The following is a 22,231-nucleotide window of genomic DNA, read 5'->3' on the forward strand; positions in this document are numbered from 1 at the left end:
GACGCCAATGGCGGGCGCGCGCGAGCACGACTGCGGATTTCAAAGACAGGCGCAGCTCCAGGTGAAAGTCGATTTGAATGAGATATGGCCGTGCGATAAAGGGTATCGCGACGCGGCGGGCGCACTCTTCTTTTTCTCGTTTTGTTTCTCGCTCTTCTACCCGCTCCTCGTTGTAACGCTGCACTGTACGTCCAACAGATATAAATCGAAAGAGGCGATTCGTGTCCAATTGCGCGAAAGCGCGGAGATAAGGAAGCGCGAGAGCCCGCAAATGGTTGAGGCAACGTTAGTCCTTCGCTTCGTTTCGGCGCGCATTTCTATTCGCCTTCGAAAAAGAGAACGGAATTCTCCCGTCTTACGCTTCTCTCCCCCTTTCTCTCTCTCTCTCTCTTGCACTGCTTTGGATAAGTTATCCTCCCACATGTGTTCGATTTTTCTCTTTTAGTTTCATTCATTCTATCCGATTTAACGTTTATTTTAACGTTTATTTCGGAAAATATTAGCCATGTGTGGTGTAGTTAAATAAATATATAACTCCGAATATATATATATATATATATATATATATATGAAAGAAAATATTTGATACGAAACAGTCACTGATTTTTAATTACTTTTTATAACAAATACGAATTTTGTTTGATTATACCTATTCGATATCACGTGTGCCACTTTTTTATTGTTTGATCGCGTGAAACAACGTACCGAAAATTAATGCAGCTTTTTCCGATTTGCTCTCTGAGAGCTTTCAACTAATGCGCTACCAAAATATCGCCAAAAGAGCACGATTTCTCGCTCGTAGAGTTCGCGTACAGAGTGCATCGAATCTACCGCGCTCCTCCCTTCGACGGATTCTTTGTTCAATTTGGAGTCGATTTTCCCCTCAAAATCGAGGTAAAAGGGGACACGGTAGATCCGCCGCGCTCTGTTCAGCGCGGAGAATTTTCCACAGCAAAGTCGGCAAATGTTTCGCAGATCTCAAACGAGGAGCGACAATATAAACGCCGACGGCAAACGCCGCGGAACGCGCGATTACTCTCTTTGGATGAGTTTACAGATGGGCACAATTCGGTCGCAAATGCGTGACGCGTGCAGGAACGTCGTGAAGCTCACTGCGACGAGCGCGTTGCGAGAGATGCACCTAAATCAGAATGTTCGCGGAGAAATCCCGTCAAAATGGCGCTGACGCGACGCTCTCGTCCCAGTGCGCCGGCGGAATATGCGGAGAAACATGTCGTAAAAATTTAATACGCTCAGAGGCTGGAGGCAAATCGACGGCATGTCAGGAACGCACAATTGAGAATGTAGGAAAATATCGCGAGGACGCGAAAGTATCGATGCGGCGAGGAGACGACGCGCGTGGGAGCGAGTGTGTAAAAATGGCGGAAACGAAGGAGACGGAAAGTCTTGTGTATTTTCCGACGGCACGATTAACAGTAATCAATCCTCTCCGCGCCATCTACCTGTTGCACTGACAAAACCATCGAAATTCATAGCTTACGTTTAGCAGTCAACACGGCCATCCTGGATCGGGTTTACTTACAAAATACATGTAACGTTTTTCGAGGAACTTGTTGCTATTTTACGGCGGCAACACAACAACAAAGAACCCGCTTTTTTTTCATCAAGCACGTTGCTTTTCAACTCTATCGGGCTGTTGATTTATCTTTCACTTTCTCCTACCGCCCTACCGTTCCCGCGCGTGACACGTAGATTCCACGCGGTGATCAAAATGTATGCTTTATTCTCAGTGAATGTTAACGATGCGACTCTTCAATTTTGATTTTACAAATTGACGTAAATTCTGTCACAGTTGCTTCACAATCGTTGTAAAAATTTATGCATTCCATTTTATAATATATCCTTATATCCTTATATATGCGCATAAAAATATCCATCTCTTGGAAAATTTCCAAATTTACACGTTGCGAAGACAAAGGATATTATTTATATTCAAATTTTACATTAGCCTTTCCGTGCGATAATTTGCATTTAGATATGAATGCCTTTGTGAAATATTCAATATTGTAAAATATTTTCTCGTTTTCTGCACATATGAATTCCTCTTGCCTCTTCGGTGCGGAAATAATAATTAACGCGAATGTGGTATATATCGGATCATAGAATTCCCATCGCGAAATGAAACGCATCACACTGCCACAATAAGGACATGTATTCTTGATCTCCTTTATGTAAGTCCGTCTTAAGACGGACAGCAGGAGGGGGAAAGGGATAGCGACGACCACCAAAATCCGCGAGAAGCGCTGCAAATCAGCGAGAGTACATGTGACGTACCAACAGTATTGAAAAAGCAGAATCTTACAGCTATCATTGCATTTTATTCCGTGACACATGCCACATCGGAAATGAAAAATTGCGCGTGCATCCTGCAGAAAATTCAAGTTCACAGCACTCTATGGTCGATCACGAACTGTCCGTGACTACTGATCGGCGAGTAATTCGCGCGGATGTTCGCCGGACGTTATCCAAAATGATTGGCTTCTTGGAGAACTCCAATTCACAAGAGCAACATTCCAGAAAATGATAGACAAACAAGATCCGGAGAGAAAGTAAAAGCGTATGAAATATATGCGAAAGTAATAGTAGTGTGTCGAGTACGGCCAGCGCGCGAATTAAAAACCGACATCGAAGACCGCGAAGATTTCTGACGCGGCGATGTCTTCGGGATTTTACGGTTCTTCACTCTTCGCGAAGCGAGCCGAACGCGTCGTTAACGACCTCCGAACATCGCGACGCCGCTTGTATCGTCAGAAGAATCACGACGAGATCCCGCTTCCGGATTTCCGAGCTGCGCGACAGCGATGAGATTCTGGAGGAAGCGATCGGTAATAAAGCCATCGCGCCTATGTTTAAACAGAGAAGGAGCATCGGGAGGATGAGGCTATCCACTACTCGTGATAGCGGAATGAAGATTACGCAAATAGAGCCATCTACTGTGCAAACTGCTCGAGAAGGCAATAAAAGGCGGACCTACGTAAACGTTCAAGTGCAAACAGCCGTCGCGATTGTTACGAGGATTTTATCGGAGCTGCTCGCCTTCGGTGAGCAGGAGGGGGGAGAGGAGGGGTAGGAGAAGAAGAAGAAGAAAGTGCTGATGAGTATAACGCTACAATCAGAATCGGATCACGATGTCTCGAACTGGAAGAGAATCCCGCCGGGAGAGGCGGAAATGCAAACGTCATCGAGTGACGTTACTCTCTAAAGTGGAATCAGTCTATTAACACTGAAGAACAACGGAATCAATTATAAATGTAACGCTGCAATCAATAAAATCTCGCTGAAAGGATCTCGTTGATAATAGCCAGTAGAATATACTATAGATTTTGCAGTAAAATTTCACTTTCACTAGCCAAAATCAATGAGATATATAAAACTATAGAACTGTAGAAGAAATGTTAACAAGAACCGAAAGTGTGAGCGCAAATACAATAACACTCGGGAAACTTTGTAAATACCGCACGCAGCTATTATAAGAAAGTATCTCAATAGATAAATTGCGATTGACGACGAGCAATCGACAACGCGTAGCACAATCACGAATACGTCCTGTGTCACGAGCTATGCAGAAACGTACTGTTTTTCGGGACCAGCAGCTCCCGAGGATGTTTCGCTTTCTTTTCGTCTCGCGTTACTAAGTCACGAGAATAACAACACCATATAAGGAAATATGGGGGTGCGCGCGTGCCTAACGACAGCCGACACCCTGTTGTCGGCTGATCTCTGACAATCGCCTCTCGCGAGCGACAACATAGAACACGTGAATCGCACGTATTACGGGTGTACCGTGTGGCTCGCAACAATATTGATAACATTATACCGATTTATTTTAAGAAAATATTTCCGCAGAGACTGACGTATTTAATGCGAATGGACATAGGCTGATATTTATCATCAGATCTTATATTTAAGACCGTCTAAGTTCATCTTATATACATGATTTTATATATCTTATATATAATCCGTCTATGAATATCGGCCATAGTCTTTGCACCAATCACGTTGGTACGATGTCTCGTCTACAACAAGCAAAATTGTTAAGAGATGAAGCGCTCCGATGCCTTGATTTCTTTGCGAGAGGCAAGATTATTAACTTTATTTTTATATTATTATTGTTATTATTATTATTATTTTATATTATTATTGATAATTAATCGTGGAATATCTAAAAACTTTCCACTCGCAATCCGTAAGAAACGTCGGATATTCGGATACTTTTCACACGAAGAAATTCGCGTGAACCGAATGTTCGTCACAGAGTAGTCATTTGAAACGACAATTGGAGTATCAACGAACCCATCTGTCGGATTTTTCGTACAGATCGATAAAAGCGCAGTCGGGGAACTTCAGGCAATGTTTCTCCCAAATTGCAGTAACTTTACAACATTTTCCAAACACGGGCACGTGCGTGCGCTCGTATTTCCCATTTGTATAAAATTCTAACGATGCGTGTCGAAAATATGTCGGATGTATTTGCATCTCGCCGAAATTTATCTCCGAACTGGAATTCTAACTATTAACGGCAATGGGAGCAAATAAGCGTTAATCATGAATAACCTCACACGCAATTTGCGAAGTTCAAACACATTCGGAATAATTTCCTCTTCCTCGGCGTGAAATAAAACAGCAATTTAACCTATTCAATATTAACGCAATGGTCGTGATATAACACAAACGTTATAAACATCGAATCGATATTAATCAATATTAATCAACCAAACATGGCAAACAAAAGTGGCCGAAACGAAATCATCGATTTCCAAAAGGGTTGTCGCAAGAATACCGGTCGTTTCATGTACTGCATCATCATAAATACGAGCGACGACCTGCTGTCGAGTCTTAGTCGCAACAGCCTGTTGAAAATTCACACGATCTTCAACGATACAGGCGACCTAGCGCGTTTCATCGAGCGCAAGAGAGGAAGCGAGCAAGCGAAAGTTGTTACGAAAACCAGCAAGGCTACCGAAACGCTGCGTGACCCTCGAGAGAAACTTTGCACCTGTAATTTGTCATCGTCGATCGAAAGTAACGTAATTAATGCCGACGTGCCGAGAGCGTCTGATAAAAACAAGAAGGAAGCCGTGGACACGATCACACTCGTGCCTCACCTCGCTGCGGTTCTCAATCAAATTCACCGCGAGAATCTTCCGCACATCGTCAAGGAATTCGTTTACCTCCTCCGCCTCTTCGCCTACCTGGAGTGCGGCTACGCCCTGCGAAGCACCGGGACTCAAAACGATACCGTGAACGGAGAATTCAGTTCGGAAACAAGCCTCAATGCTCCCGCGAAAGCATGCGGAAAGAAGCAACAGGGCGCGGACTTCTTTATTCCCGAGGAAATTGCAAGAATCTCGAACGCTCCGACGACGGAAGCGCGGCTCGCTGACGACGCCGTGACCGAGGAAACGCCGATCGGTGTACGCAAATTGGTAATATCGATGGCAGACGAAACGGAGAAAGAAGCAACGGGGGTCGAGGAATCATTAATATCACCAACTATCGACGCAAAAGAGAAATTGAATGAGACGGCTGAAGTGTCCGGACTCGATGAAACGCCCGACGCGAAAATCCTAGCGCTTCCGTCGACGGAAGAAATAGAAAAGGATGAGGATGCACGTGTAATGTCGGTCAAGCGCGTAGAAAAGAACGATTCTCCAGATATGGCTGCAATTACAGGCGTCGTTACGGGCGAGACGGAAAGAAAGGAACAAGAAGAAAAAGGGAAATCACTGAGGGAAGCTCCCCTTCAACCGGTAATAGAACTTTCTAGTCAGAAAGATATTTCTGTCGTTGATGAAACAACAATCCATATTGGCTTACAGATTCGGTAGAGAAGCCAACAGTAAGCGTGTTATCCTTAAAGTTGTGCTGGTGCACGGAGAAAACCAATTTTGCTGGAACAGCAAATGTTTGTCAATGTAACGGCAGCAAAATAAAATTTATTTAGGCAGCAAGAAATTTAGGCAGCAGAAGTCTGGACAGCGGGAAGACTTGTTAAGAGTATTAATTGTCAATATAATCCAGCAAATAGCAATTAATACTCTTAATGAATCTTCCTGCTGTCCGAACAAATTTTCTGCTGTCTAAACAATTTGTTTTGCCGTCACTATATTGAGAAACATTTGTTGTTCTGGCAACATTGATTTTTTCTACGTGTACCAGAAGCCAGAAATTAACCTTATCTAAACTGTCACGCTTCTTCTGTCTCGTATCGGCATCAAACATACACACGGTATAGCTGATTCCCCTATCGAAATTTCGCAGATTCAGGAATCTCGAAAGCCGGCAAAGGACACGCTCGAAGAATCTACAAGAGCCGAGAATAAAATACCGCGGTCCAAGAAGACACGAGCAGCCAAGGATACCGAGGTCAAAAATTCGCTGGCAGGAGAGCCCGTGCCGCCGGCGCGGGACGTGCTTCAAAAATCCGTGCGGACCAAGTACAAAACGCCACGGCGTGGGAAGACACGGGCGGTGAAGAAAACCGACGAGGTCGAATGTTCACCTCGGCCAGCGAGAGATATGTTCCAGGAATCTGTAGAATCCACGCGTGGAATGCCGCGATTTAAGAAGACACGGGCGATGAAGGATACCGTGATCAAAACTCCGCCGTCAGGGGAAGAACCCACGCGGTCGAACTCACACGTCTTTCTGACGAAAGACAAATTCCGAAAATCTGCGCAAACCAACTATAAAGCGTCGCGGTTGAGGAAGAAGACGCGAACAGTCAAGGACGGTGCTTCGCCGGCTGGGGAACCTACCCTGCCGTTGGCGAACGATACGTGGAAATCCGTGCGACCATCACAAACCAGGTACGAAACGCCACGCTGTAGGAAGAGTCAAACGGCCGGAGGCATCGGGAGTTGCTTGACGAATACGTTCTTCTCGCTCGCCTGTCCTAAAACGACCGAGAGATCATGCGATTGCTTCGGGAGACCAACAACGAACTTGACGGAAATCGGTCAGTATTGTCGGCGACTGAGAACCCTGCATCTAAGATGCTTCGAGAGAGCCAGATGTCACGATACTTTGCGTATGAGCCTGCGGAACGTAGCTACGCCGAACGCCTCAGATCACGTTTGTTATCCTTTCCCGCAAGACTCGTGTCTAACCAGATGCCGTAGCGGCTGCTGGTGGTGGAGGAAAACTTGTAACATCAACAGCCAACACGGCAAATGTGGAGCGATCGTTGGAAATACGTTGCATACGCGCTTTAACGGCGACACTGGATATTATTACCCGCATTTCAACGGCACTGACAACTGTCGGGCCGGGCATTGTCACTACAATGACGGTCGTTCGGCATGGCATGACGACCGGCGTTACGAAAGGAGCTGATCGCATTACCGAACAGATGAAAATTTATATTTCATGCGTATCCGTGGATTGTCCGGGCGATTTTCTGCGATATTGATATTGACAATGGCAACGTGTGACATTTAAACCCGGCCGAGTAATTCGAGACCAATCGCCGGGCCAACCCAGGATTTCGGCCAACCGAAATCACCGTACCCACCGTTACATACATATGTATATGCGTCTGGATGGATGTATATATATATATAAAATTCGTTTTTCACGGCGCAAATTAAAATTGATAATAAATACGCTCGTGTAATCCGCGCGCATCGCAATCCGTGACGCGTCAGTCCTAATTACAGAGCGGCACGTACTAATGTTAGTTATGAACTCGCATGCGCAAATAGCCGTCGGAGTTTCGAGCGGTCCGACGCACAACCGTGCATATATTAATAATTAAAATTAATAACTAAGTATAGTTGCAGCGTAACGCGCGCGCGACACGCCCGGCACGCTGATGCCGGCCGACAAGATAATGTATCGTACGATATATTAATGCAGACGGAGCGATTACGTGTCGCGACGCACGACGGCAGACACACACGGCGCGCGTCGCAACAACTAAACTCGCTAATAATGACAAAGGGCCGGGCCGGCTGCAATTCGAAACGCAAAAAGCGGGAGAAGTTGCAGCATGCGGCCGACGCGAGCGGGAAAAAAAGCGCCAGACGCGTGACAACGAAAGTCAGAGGCAGCGACGTCCGGAGGGGGAGGCCGGTTAATCGTTTTCTCATTTCCTCGCGAAGCCACCGCTACTTTCAAGAAGCGGCAGGAATAAACGCACGCCGCGAGAAACCGTTCCGCAAGAAACGCCGAACAGCGTCGGAAAGAGCTTGCGGCCAGTCGGGAAGTTTGCATCAACGGGTCCCGGGGGTGCGTCGTCGTCGTATCTTGAGCGGCCTTCGCGGTTGGCGATTGCGGCGGAAGGAACCTCGCGGAAGTTCCTCGTCAAGTTCCTTGGTAGCCGGATACTCGGACGCTTAGCGAAACCCAAAAACCGGCGGAAAACGCGCGCACGCTGAGCGTTTCCTCGTTGCCACATTCAGGCGTCGTCGAACAGGTACAAGCCGACATTAATATATCTCAACGTCCGATTACAAATCGTCAACGCTCGAGTTTGCGATCTGGATGAAATCTCCTCGCAAAAATCGAAACGCCTCACGACACTTGGAAGTTGAAGGAAGAGAGTAACGCGAGTGATCGCAACTTCCCGGCCGTTTTAAGGGTTTCACGGGTTGCAAGGTATTCAATTATTTCTGCGAACCCTATCCGCCATCGTCGACCCGTGATAGATCCGGCCAGTCACTCGAGGGATTCGCGCGCGAAGACTGAACGTGCGCCGGAAGACACTTCGAGAGGATCCCACGTCTTAAGCAGCCTTTGTACTTTGGAGTCCATCGAGACGAAACTTCGCCCAAGTTCGCGGCAATCTGCTTCGCAAACTTTCCGGATGACCGATATAACGGGTAGGGGAAGAGGGGGAGTCCAAACTAGTCTCTTCTCGAGAACCTCAAGTACATCATGAGCAACAGCAGCGGCATTACGGTGCGGGTGTCGTTGGAATATGCTCATAATGCCGGGTGACTTCGTTCTAACGACAAGACTTAACGTCACCTCGGCGAGTGCGTCGGTCAGGTAGCACCTGACTCCGACCTCGACATCGCGATGGTATAGAAGGGCCTCCGGGCAACGATGACGCGACGAAGTATACGGTAGACGGTGAAGACTCGTGAAGATGACGTTCTCGCGTTGGATCGCGCGAAGGAATACGGAGAAACTTCGTCGGGAATCGCGCGAAGACGTTGCAACGCGAAGGTTACGACGCGCCTCCTCGGAGATGAGGGGAGATTGGAGTCCGGAAGAATCAAGGAGAGTGCGAAGGGTCCCATAATGCCTCCTTGGACATCTCCATCGGTCGCGTTATCACGCTAAGTTGATTAAACACGGACGACGACACGCATCCTCCCCCTTCCTCCTCCTTCACCCCCTCTCATATGACCCGGTCGTAGTATCGCCTCCTATGTATCCGTCATGCCGCAACCTGGTCGTGTATCCACCTCTGTCTGACCCACCTCCGTGCAATCTGGCACCGTGTAATCCACCGGCGTGTAAACCACCCCCGTGTAAACCGTCCGCGTGTAAATCACTGCCGTGTCCAGCGCCATCGGCCTGTCCGCCGCCGACGTCGCCGCCGCCTCCGCGTCACAGCGCGACTCCGTGTACAACGTCTTCGGGCCGTCCAATTCCAACCGACCCGGGAAGCTCGTGTTCGACAGCTCCGTGCCATTCGCGGAGAACATCCGCGCGATCCGTAGTGGAAAGACGTGGGAGTGCGCCGATGACGGTGGGAGAGCTGTCGTCCGTGCGACAGCTGCGGCGAGGGTTACGACTCGGAATTACGATTTGTCCTTATCCTTGTCCGATTTGTTGTAGGGCTGAACGCTAATTGTCACAGCGCTGAGAACACTACCCCTGTGTGAATGATCTTCTTGATGTTACGTGTGCGATGATTTAGCGTCTGCATATTGAAAGAAGGATTTGGTAGCAAGTAACAAAATTTGGTTGACGTATGCCGACCAAATGTTTGATTACCGCAATCAAATAATTGTGTTCCGTATACTGTATATATAGTATGCAACTAAATTATTTGGTTGCAATAATCAAACATTTGCTTGGCATTTATTAAGCAAATTTAGATATTTGTTACCAAATCTTTCCTTCAGTGTATATGCCTTTACCTTCGTTTAGTTTCCTTAAATAAAGTATTTAATAGTTCAGTCTCGGAGAACAGAGTACACTTATTTATTTCTACGTGCATCTATGTAATACGGGGGTTTCATAGAGAACTACGCCACGTAGGGGAAAAGGGGTTGAGATAACAATTTTTAAGTTATTAGCTAAGCTAACAACAAATAACGAGTCGATGCCCAATTCACTAGAGGCTTTTAATAATATATTTTATAATAATTAATATAATAATAATAATAATTTTAATAATATATTTTATAATTAATTTTATATATAAACTATATTTTCGATATATACCCATATGTAATTTTATAGTGTTTTTCATAAATAATTACACAATTATAGTAAATATTTTATTTTTCATATCCCATATTGCAACATTTAAAATATAAAATTAAATTAAATTAAGAAATAAAACATAAAATTCTTTTTAATTGAACAAATCAATATAGTGTCCATAGATAAGATGATACATCATGTGTGTGAATATCATATGCGGCTAAAATGACACATTCGTATATTTTATTTTAAATTATATAATTATAAATTATAAATAATTATTTTTTTATTCTCATTTTTTTAACCACGTTCTAAATGTTATTTCCTTTAAATTACATTGTCATCAATCTCATATTTTTTATTTACAAATGATATTTTTATTTGTATTTTAATGTATTGTACAGACAAAAATATTAAATTAAACAAAAACGTGATTTATTTATAAATTTTTCAGTTTATGCAAATAATAGACAAGGCTTTAGCTATTTCGAAAAAATTTGATCATTATTTTTACGCTACTAAAAAAGTGAGGAAAAATTGACAAACCTTAAGATCATCATCCTACCCTCCTTTCCCCTACATAAGCTCGAATTTCGCTAATACATTAAATGATATGCTCCAGCTGCCGAAAAGTGTTCCTTCTTGCGGAGGATGCCGCGGTCAATCGTGCGGAAGGATATATATAGCAACGCGAGTTCCAGCGGCAGAACGGGTTGCTTGCCGAGAAACGGTTTTGAATTCGAGTGCTGCCGCGGGCGTTGAAAATCCGAGCTTGCTAATGATTCACCACTTCAAAGATTCTACGTTCGCGGCACGCTCGAGAAATTAATGAATAAAACAATTTCCGACGTAACTAGCAGTTTCACTCCCCTTCCGGGAGGAAGCGCATAGATTGCCCAGTCGAACGCGAAGCTCACCGATAACACCTCGATTCTCGTTCGTTCGGCTGGAAGCCGAGCAATGATTACTTAAAGCTAACGAATAATTATCCTGTCGAACGTAACCGAAATTAACGTTCGACGCGGGGGTGCAAAATAAAGCGCGTAATCGCGAAACGGTAGAGACCGGATTGTTAAGTTGTTTACCAAACGTGTCGTATCAGCTGCAGCGCGTGCTTGGGATCTCAAAACCATCCCCGCCTTCAAGTTTCTTGAGAGCACACATTCTGATCTATCGGATAATCAGCTGCTGAATCGGCTATGAGAGCGAGGCAAAGACCCTCACGAGAGATCGTCGGCGCGAGCGGCATCGTCTGCTGTTCGCCTGCGAGAGAGAAGACTTGCACGGGTTCTACGTATAATCTTCAACGTCAGTTATTGGATCGTAAGGAGATAGTAACGTTGCTTGCGAACGAGTCACTTTGAAACCGAAGTTAACGAGCCTGTCGTTATCATAAAGCATCCACCTCCGAGTAAATCTACGATATAATTTCGCGTGATCGCCGCTCAGGTTCCAAATGTCCCGGCAGAACAGGCCGGATAATATACTGTCAATTAATTGAACTATCGTGTTTCATCACAATTTATTCGAACGATCATACGGAGTAGTTGACGCGATGAAAAGACGTGGGTCGAGCATGATCGTGAGCAGAGGCAAGGGTATCTTCCTTTTTGCTTCGAAATCGATAAAACGTGGCACTAATATTCTGCATCAATTCCCACATTAATAGAAAATTATAGTTATTTCCGGCGCCAAACAGATGTTTTTTTCCATAAAAATAGCCAGGAGAATTATTTTTCTAGTAAGTGTTACATGCACATTGCTAATACTACTTTTTGGGTTATAAAACCAGAAGAAGATACAGTTGAGGCGGAAAATGACGATAACATTAGTGGGATTTCTCTCAATACAAGAACTGTGTGAAGAACTTTATCGGTAACAATGCCACGTGCACACAAAGAAGGCTGCAGAGGGGACGAAGAAAGCAAACCAACGAGTGATCGGCGTCTAGTAACATTTCCTTCAACGCGGACACACGAACGCTGGATTACGTGATCTTTATACTCCACGCGCCAGCGTGTCTTGCGTCTCGCTAATCGCTGAGAATAACTGTTATTCTCTTAGCAGGGGAGAGCCCGTGTCGCGCTGTTATTTATCTCGCTTTTCTTGCGCACGGTTGTGTTTCGCATTTTACGTACAAATTTCCCGAGCGCTCCTTTGTAAGGAAGGGCTCGCTCGCTAAGCTCGGAGAACTATCCCTCTCGGAAATACAGCGCGAAAGCGAGCTGGAGTAGATTATGGAATAATAGTGTTAATAAATCTGACGTGTCGAAGCGAACAGAACCGGGCGGGTGGAAGGACTTACGAGCGGCTCCTTTATTCGCGGAATGTGTGAAAGGGAAGGGTTCCTCCGAGGCGCGCATTAACGTGACGCGATGTAACGTGACATAACGTATCGCTAGCAAAAGAAGAGAGAGAGAGAGAGAAAAAGGATAAGGGCGCTTGAACGCTTTTTGATAGCAGGGGAATGGCGCGAGTGTCGCATAGCGAAACGAGAAGTAATAAGGTTGACAAGAAAGAGGAGATGCGTTCTCCGCGTGCGGAAAACCGCCGAGAGAAATGTCCCGTATAATTCCGTTAGCGGATAGCTGGCCCCGTGAAGGGGAAGTGCGCCCGCCTGGATAGAGAAACGTTGAAGCGTCGTCGCGCGAAAGAGAGAGAGAACGGTCCCGTGCTAAACTTTTATTTAGCGGCCGCCGCCGTCGCGGCGCAGTCCGTTGTACAAAGTTCGAAATAAGCAACGGGTATCACCCGTTGATTCCGCGTCTTCGAGAGGACGCTCTAATGCGTCTTCATTGCCCGGCCCGGTCCACTCCGCCGAAGTTCCGAACTATAGCTTACGTGCCTTATAACTTCGGCAGTTATAACTTGTAAATTACAAGGGCCGAGAGAGCGCAGTTGCGAACTCACACAAGGAGGATCGTAACTTCCGAATTTGCGAGCAACACGGGGAGTTTTACGAGGTGCGACGCGATACGACGCAACGCGCGCGCGACGGAAATTCCTGAACTCCTCTACTTATCGATTAGTCGAAACCGGAAGGTTCGGGGAGGGATTAATTTGGCGATTATATCGAACGACGGTGCTCTACGCCGGGAAACAATTCGGCCGTCGTTGCACACTCGACGTTCCATTACGAAGACGCCTTCGCGTCGTACTCTCTGCGCCTCTCTCGCGCGCGCCCCATTAATTCCTTTCGAGTCGCGCGACGTCCTCCAAAGGACTAAACAAATGAAATCTTCGCAGCGTACTCGTAAGATCCACTCGGGGAGGAGGAAAATAGCGGATGCCCCCCAGGCTCGGCGGAGAATTTTGCCTTGGCTGGCGTTAAACGAGGTTAAGACCGATGTGCAACGTTTTCATGCTCGGGGGCGCCGGTCGATAATGCTCGCCGTGCGCTCTTCTACCTGTGTTCACACAGACGAATTTTTGACAGCGAGCACGATCGTCCTGGCGATCCAGGTCGATGACCAGCGGGAGGAGCGCACGGTCCTCGGGCATTCGCGTCTGTTCGGCCTCTCCCTCCTGCTTCAGAGCGATGAATTATCAGCCCGCCAGGACCGTTCAAACACTCGTCTCCATGGCGACTGGCAGAGAGCTTAGCGAGGAAGAAACCAGCGAATTGTTGTACAAATATTACCGCAACATTCTATTCCCTTCGGGTGAGAGAGAGAAAGAGACGCACGGTTATTCTCAGCTTGCACTGAAAAATATGAATTTGGTTGGAATCTACCTGACAGTGGACAACGAAATGCGGCTTAACCGAAGAAAACCAAATTTCTCACCAAGCAAATTTGATTTTCACAGCCAAAAATTGTCCTTTGATCAAAATATCGGGCAGACTCAACTAAAACACATTTTTCAACGTACATCATACCATGTACGTCATGTGCGTCACAATAAAGATAACTCGCTTCTTACGTTGTAATCGTGTGTAAAAGAAATCGGTTAACGCGTTCACAGTTGAAGAAGAAGAAGCGTAGGAGTAGCTTCCGCCAGCAGCACATCGCGCTGAATCTCGGATGACATGAGACTAAAGACCCTCTCAAGCCTACAGATTTATCGTGCCCCGCGACGACGGACGGGCTTAGTACATTTTGTTTTCAACGGCGAGAGAAATGGGCCACCCTTTTTCTCGTGCGACCTACAAGGCAAGACCCTTCGCGAATCCCCGCCAGCAGCCGCCTCCGCCGTTCCCGCGGCCTCTCCTCAGTACGCACGGAACAAGCTTCGCCCGGGCTTCCATTAACCCGGTAATTTCGGTTTTCGCCGAACCCGCACACACACACTCCGCGCCGCATCGTGCGAGACACGACGCGCGGAATCGCATCTCTGTTTTTCACGTGCGAGCGAACGCGCACCTATCCACCGTTCGGCTAAGTGCGCCGCGCCCGTTCGGAGCAAAAGTTGCGCTCAGGACACGAGATACCGCGCAAAGCCCTTAGTTGGGAAGGCAGGTAGACAGATAGGTGGCTAGGTGCCGACGTTTTCGGGCCAGCGCCACGTAAAGTAGCAGTAAAAGAGTTGCGGGGGCGTAAAAGTCGGATGCTCCTCAGAGTCCGCAGGAACTTTAGTTTCATTGAAACCGAGGACGGAAAGACGAGAGGCGTCCCCTCGCCGATACGGCCTCCGAAGAATTCCAACGGCAGTATCTTTCGAACGTCCGTATCGTCCGTAGTAGTAACTTACTCCCTCGGACGAAATTTCACCCCTTCGCGCGCACTTCTCTCTTCTCTTTATTTAACGAGAGACACCTAAGGTAAAAGCACCAGTGCTTCGGCACGCACCTAACTCTGGATACTCTTATTGTTTTCGCCTTTAAACGTGAATGTTGAAACTTTCAACGTTGAATATATAGGGTAACTCCAGTATACACGCCACATCTAAGGGAAAACTTAATTTATCGAGTGTTATATAGGATATAAGAATGAGAAGTAAATCTACGAAAATTAATAGTAAAAGTAATTGATAAATGTTCGACATAAGTAAAAATCCTGTCTTACAGACGATAACATTTGCAATATTTACCGTATAAATCAAATTCGAAATGCCTCCTTACAGAGTGTACTGGCATAAATTTCGCACATTAAAAATGCCATGTATCCAAAACAAGTGGGATATACAAAACATCAAGCTAAATAAAAAAATACTAAATAAAAAATAACATTCATTTCAAGTAGATCGTAATACACGCTACTTACTATAAAATTACTCCCGTTCTTTCTATTTTTTCTGACTTCTGCGATGTAAATACCGGAAATACTCTACACAGAAAAAGAAGTGCTAGCTATTGCGGTAAATAATTACTCCAATACTCCTTAGCAAGTTTTTACTTAGATCAATATAATATTTACTTGATTTAAGTTAAATTTACTTTTACTTTCTTTCTTTCCGTGTGGATATATTCTATGTTTAAATATTCGTTTGCAGACCAAAATGATAAGAATGTTCAAAGTACTCGTTCAAGCATTAGTCCTTTTCCCTTAAATCCGCCACCTTTCGCGTGTAATGCTGAAATTTGGGATTTAATTCGCTCAACATTTATTACTTCGATTACGCATTCACTGTCCGTCAATCGTTTGTTTTGCGCGGAAACGCGCCGAGATACCGATTGTCACGAGCACACACTTCGGGCGTGAGGAAAGAAGACGGTATTAAGCGGTCCGAGTGGGCTTTCCTCAATCGGATTTCGGTGAACGGCCGAGCCATTCTCATTAATCCTTGCAAAAGCCCCAATCTGTAAGAACAATGGTGATCCATCCCAGACAGTCTCATGGTGGGCAAACAAATGTACGGGCAACCGGGAATAACGGGCGATGTCGTCCTTTGTACTTCGTAATTGAACGTCGTCGTCGTCGTCTTTCACCGAACTTTTCGACGGTGCCGTTTCTCCGGGACGTCCGCGGTCCAGCGAAACGTGAGATGAACGGAAACCGCTCGAATTTTATAATATCCCCCCGGCCATTGTCCGACCGGGGATAATTTTCGGAACACGCACAGAACACAGGGCGCATTTCTGAATATCGCGCGCGCGTATCCCCTTTATTTTTAAAACAATGCGGGCTTGTTATCGCGACAATGCGAGAAACGAATATCTTTTTGATATCATCGACAGAATACCGGCTCGTTATCGATATCACGCTGCGTAATTAATTAATAATTCCCTTGATATCGCGCGTGATAATGATTTAAAATCGTACGAGCACAATAGAATGCTTTAACAAGCAATGATGCGTCATTACGATTATAAACATATTAATGAAGCAAAGCGTTAACGCGGGATTTACCGCTCGAGGCACGGAGCAACGCAGAATGCGTGTGCGCGGTTACACGGCACGGGATATACGGCGGAGAGTATAGCGTGTTTATAAAATAAATAATACTTTCGATGCATGCGATACGTATTCGCGCGTGTGGGCAAACTCGCCGCGTCGCTGTGTAATCGCAAAAATCAATATTATCCTCGCGGATTCGGCCGCGCCTCTCCTACGCGCTGCGCCACGCTACGCCGCGCCGAAATCGCTCGCTCTCTCGCACTCTTCGTATAAATTCGTCAACCGATGACCGGTCGCGGCCATTTACTCTTATCCGAAGATTTAGCTTCCTTCGGAGCGGACCGGCGGCGGTAATAGCGGTTCGCGAGATTTATTAGCGGATTCATGGGCGGGACGTTAATTCGTGCCGAAGAGAGAGAGGGAGAGAGAGAGAGAAAGCGGCGGCCAGGAGAATTCCGTCAGGCGGAATGGTAAACGGAAAAGAAGAACGAGAACCGAAAGACGGGGAAAACGGTAACCGGTGTAAGTGGGCGAGTAAGAGGGGGGGGGGGCGGCGGAGAGAACGGACGGAAAGGAGAGAGAGAGAGGAAGAATGAAGCGAGCCCGCGTACAGCGGGACCGATGAGAGGCGGATTCGCGAATGGCAATACCTTTTTGCGTGGCAACGCAAACGCTGCCCTTTTTTTCTCTCCTCTGCCGCTTTAATCTCCGCACCGGTTGTAATTTGATCCGCCTTTGTAGCGACCGTCCGTAGTATCCGCATCCTGCATCGTCCGCTTCCGCTTTGCGCTCGGAAAAACGTCGCGCGAGAGCGCGCCCCGCCGCAAAGCGTAGGCGGAATAATGACGGTTAATGAAAATATGAAAGGCTAACGTGCGGAGGAGGGGAGGCGCGGCGGCTGTGTGTCGAGCCGAGCGGCGCGACGTGAAGTGGCGAAAAAGCGGAATAACGGCGGCGATTAATCGTCGCGTCTAATGCGCTTTGATCGATCCACTTTGTCATCGCTCTCCGTTCCCCGTGCTACGTATAAACCGGCTACGGCCGGTCGAGAACCGGTTGTTGAGGCGACGGCTGTTCGCACCAGCTCGTTGCTCCCCGCTCGTAACCTACCGCGGCTACCGAGGATACCTCCCGCTCACCCGTTATCGCGTAGCCGCGCGTGAAGTAGTGAATCGGATAACGAGCGCGTTAAGAAATTCCCAGACGGTGAAATCTCCATCTCCGGGGGCGATCCTCTCCATTTAATCCGCGATACCAGCGTGCCGCTCACCCTCCGCCGCTTTCCCTCCGCGGGTCAATCTGTCGGGGACATTCCGGCCCGCTCGGGAGCCTTTACCCGCGGATAAACGAGCTTCGTCGTCAAATTTGCTTGGCGTATCAAGAGCCGCCACGTGCACACTCGCCGCCGGCAGCCGGCGTTTTAAGGCTCCAAACCCCGCGGAGATTTTTCAACAGTGAGAAACGAGCGTAACGTGCGCTTTATAGTCACGCGGGGTTACGTGCGGACGTCGCGTCCCGCGGGCTTCATAATTAGGCGATAAGTTATCGGGAAGACGTTCGCCGGCCGTTCATCCGGACGTCGCAAGAGAGAGAGAGAGAGGGTGGCCCCGTCGATGGAAACGGAAAGGGAGACTAAAAGTGGTGAGCGGCGGGGTGTAAACCGAAAGAGAGAAAGCGAGCGAGGCTCATTTCCCGTCCGTCGCCGCGGCCAATGAATTTCGAGGGCAAATCGTCGCGAAGCTTCGGCGATTCCAAGTTTCCCTTCCGGCCCGTTCCCCGTCTTCTTGCTGCCGAAGAAACGAGAGCGAACTCAATTACCACCGCGATCGACCCCGCGATATTTTGTTGTCGCGCGCCCGACACTCACCGCCCGCTATTCTGCTGTATTCGTTTCGACTCATTTCGCTGCTCTAGCACCGCGATAAACGCCCACATCTCACCGTCTCTCCTCATTCTCCCTCCCCTCCCCCCCGCCCTCGCCTTTCATTTCGTTCTTCTCTTCTCGCTAATGCGTGTAGTTATCGATCTTGTCCCTCGCCTCTTTCTCTCGAACGCGGTTACCGTCGTCGCTTCCAGCGAAGTGAACTTCTGATTTTAACGGGACGACAGAGAGAGAGAGAGAGAGGTGCCGCCAGGCGAAAGGAACCGGAGATTGTCGCGCAAATGAATTTGAAGTATTGCCATTCTACATTTCCACCTGTCTCCGGCGGGGGCGAGAGAGTCAGCGGACGGTCGACGCTCTTTCCCATTTTCCATTACCTCACATTTCGTCCCCGCTTTTCGCTCGTGCTCTCGCGACCAGTTTCGCCTATCTTTCCCCATCCTCTAACGTCTCCTTTCGCTTTTCGTCTTGCGCGTCTCCCTTCGCCGGCGTGTCTTCCGTGGCGATTAATCTCGTCGCGCAACTCCAATTAGCGTCCTAAAAAGATCGCTTTCGGAGACACCGATCGAATTCGCACGGTGACACGCGAAATTACGTTCCGCCGCTAATTGTGGACTTTCCGTCCGGAGGTTGTCGTTAAAAGTAACAAAACTCATTTCAAGACACATTGAAGTCCGAACTGGGGTATCTTCGGTAGTTGATTAATTTCCAGACGCTCGCTCGCTCGCTGGAAAAGCCGCATTGACCGTTTTCCCTTTCTCGAAACGGCTGAACTCCCTCGTTTCCGTCGCGTATCAAGAGTCCTTTTCAAGCCCCGCCGAGTGTACAATAATATTATCGCTGAGTTAAGTCATCTCGCAGTCATCGCAAAGAATTCCCATTAAAGGATTTCAAAGGATAAGGTCGCGAGGGAAGATTCCACGCGCCGAGGACTCGGGTTAAATTATCGCGGAGTGTATTTGTTCCATCTACTGCAGGCACCACCGCATCGCCAGGCTGAAAGGAGCGCGCGGCTTTTTGACCCGAATACCGAAGCCCCGCCGGTTTTAGCACATAATGACCCTAAATAAGGGCACTGAACGGGTTATCCTGTCACATCGCGATTAACCGGCGACGCGATTCACCACGTGGTGGTTATCGGAGAGCGGAATGCATCGTTCCGCTTCGCGGGATATTTCGCTCGACGACGAAAGGGCGCCGGAGGGACGATGAATACGAAAATACGTTTATAAGTCGAAACAAAATTTGCCCCGCCTTGCCCTCTCTCTCCCTCTCTCTCTCTCACGTAATATTACGGCCCGGTCGGCCAATAAAATTAATCGCGCTCTTTAATTACCGTAATCCCGGGCATTATTCTATGCTGTTAAGCTCGACACTAATCATCCGACGCGAAGCGGTTCCGCGCTTTATCCGCTATGAGCAGAAAACGGAAGCCCTCCCACGGTGGGATAGGTGGGCGATGAATGGCCGACGGTCACCGGCCGTCGGATGATCGCCGGTCGATTATCTCCACGGGCCATACAGACCCGGTGTGTGATCTTTTATCTTCTTTAACAAAGACGCGAGCGGCTTGAAATCAACGCAACGCGGAGCGCGCGAATTTTCTTCCCCGGACGCGATAATATTTTCGCTCAGCGCGGGATTCCCTCCCGAGTCTGCCGATACTCCTCAGCCCGTCACTCATCGGCGCATCAGCCGACGCCCCGTGGCCCTCGATTTCCTCCAAAGCGTCGAGGCCCGCGGCTATTCCGCAGCGCCGTAAATCGCGAGGCGCACATCCAGCCGCCGGAGATAACAGGAGGAAGAGAGAGGATCGCGACTTAAGGGCGAACAAGCGGAGCAACAACGGCGGGGGGGGGGGGGGGGNGGGGGGGGGGGGGGGGGAGGGAGAGAACGAGCGAGCTCGGCCGGATTCTTTTTAAAACGCTCCCCGCGGTGAAATAAATTGGCGCCGGCGTGTTTACACGTTAGGGCGAAATTAAAATTCCTGAAGTGTTGCGAGCGAGCTCCCGGAAGAGGCGAGAGCGCGCCGGCGAGAGGCGGAGGGCTGGGTGGAGGGATGCGGGTGAGGGTAGGTGGTGGGTAGGGTGTCGACGGGCGGGTGTACCCGAAGGAGAGAGTTGTGTTTAATTAATGACCGGACTAATTAAAAGCCCAAAGAAAAATACACTCGCGTGCGATCCGCGGGCGACGGGCGGAATAAGGGCCGCCGCTGTGAAACACTCGGTGTTAATGCATAAAAGCGTCGCGACGACGTAGACGGCGGACGCGAAGCTGGCGGAAACGGCCTCGGCTAATAAGTTCTCCCGGTTTCAATTACCTCATTCGGTAGCATCCCTCGCAGCCGCAACCGTGTCTTTATGACACCCCGCTAACCGGACTCCGCGAAACCGGCGTCGGCAAATTCACAGGGGGACGAGGGAGGTGCGGTGTACAGTTTGTACGGTTTGTTTTCACTCGGGTTCGCTTGAGCGAATGAGGAGACTTTAATAAGCCCCCACGCACAGAGAGAGAGTTCATCGTGGCCCGTATTACGGCGCGTCCGCTTTTTTAAGGAGGTTGTAAGGCGAAATGCGCCCGAAAAATTCATACTTATACACCACATACACGTTGAAATATTATGTAACCGTTTGGTGCAATTATATATGTGTACACACGCAAAAAAGATTGACCGTTTTTCGAGAGCTGAGATATTTACAACTAAAGCTGACACTTTTTACACACGTTCCTTGAGATTAGAGTGCTATTTTCAATATCTTCTAAACTAGAAGTAAGATTTTGGCGAGAAACTACTATGATATTAAAGACTAATACACAGATATTGTGGAAAAATTTCAGAATTATCGGTCATTTGATTTCGAAAATACAACGACGTCAAGTTTATAATTCATAGCAATTCGTTTCAAATTAACATTTATCGCTTGAGTGGTAAAACAAATGTATAGAAACGTAATGTTGCTTTGGCGAATACTAAAATTACCTCTTGAAACGCGCCACTGAAAATGCGACACTGAGCCTCACAACCTCCTTAAAGCGAGATCGACGTTTTTCTAGTCGCGCGACACTCGTTCGCACACACCGGGATCTGTTTATGCATTCGGTAGTTCGCGGAGCACTTTGTCTCAAACTAGCTTTCCTTGCCTCGTATCGATCGAACGTTATCGGGCTAGTTCGCGTGTGCGCGTTCTATTACCCATTTACCCTCAGTGTAATGATCATACCACGGTTTACCAATGAGCAAACGAACACATCCTGTTAATGTATGAATCTTGCAGGGAGCAAACGCGGGTTCTCAGGTACAAGCATGCTGGTGTATCCGCGTGTGCGTGTGTATCTGACACCGCTGAATACACACATCCGCAACAGCGTGCTGTGCGCTCTCTGCGCTGCTGTGGCCTTAATTAAATAATTAATCGCTAATGAATTAGAAGCGCATCGTCTACGACGCGTGTAATAACTGCGCGCAAAGATACGCGGCGCCCTTCTTATCGGTGTAACCGTGATCGCGCCCGCAGGTATTCCGTATACAACCGTCCGCGCGCGCTGGATTATTCTGAAATATTGAACTGCCCGTTCGCATGAAATCATTATCTCAACGACGATCGGCTCTATGCCGGTATTAATCATTCTCCACGTGCGCGATCGCGGCGCATAATCACCGTAGGAACGT

At 47.8% G+C, this 22,231-nt stretch overlaps 2 pseudogenes; both read left to right on the top strand.

The window, feature by feature from the left end:
* Positions 1-271: 271 nt before the first annotated feature.
* On the top strand, positions 272-1,507 carry LOC106750691 (annotated as a pseudogene).
* Positions 1,508-13,635: 12,128 nt separating this feature from the next.
* Positions 13,636-14,430, top strand: LOC106750692 (annotated as a pseudogene).
* The last annotated feature ends 7,801 nt before the right edge of the window (positions 14,431-22,231 follow it).

Source organism: Dinoponera quadriceps, unplaced genomic scaffold (assembly GCF_001313825.1).
Source record: "Dinoponera quadriceps isolate SergipeBrazil2010 unplaced genomic scaffold, ASM131382v1 scaffold5144, whole genome shotgun sequence".
Lineage (NCBI taxonomy): Eukaryota > Metazoa > Arthropoda > Insecta > Hymenoptera > Formicidae > Dinoponera > Dinoponera quadriceps.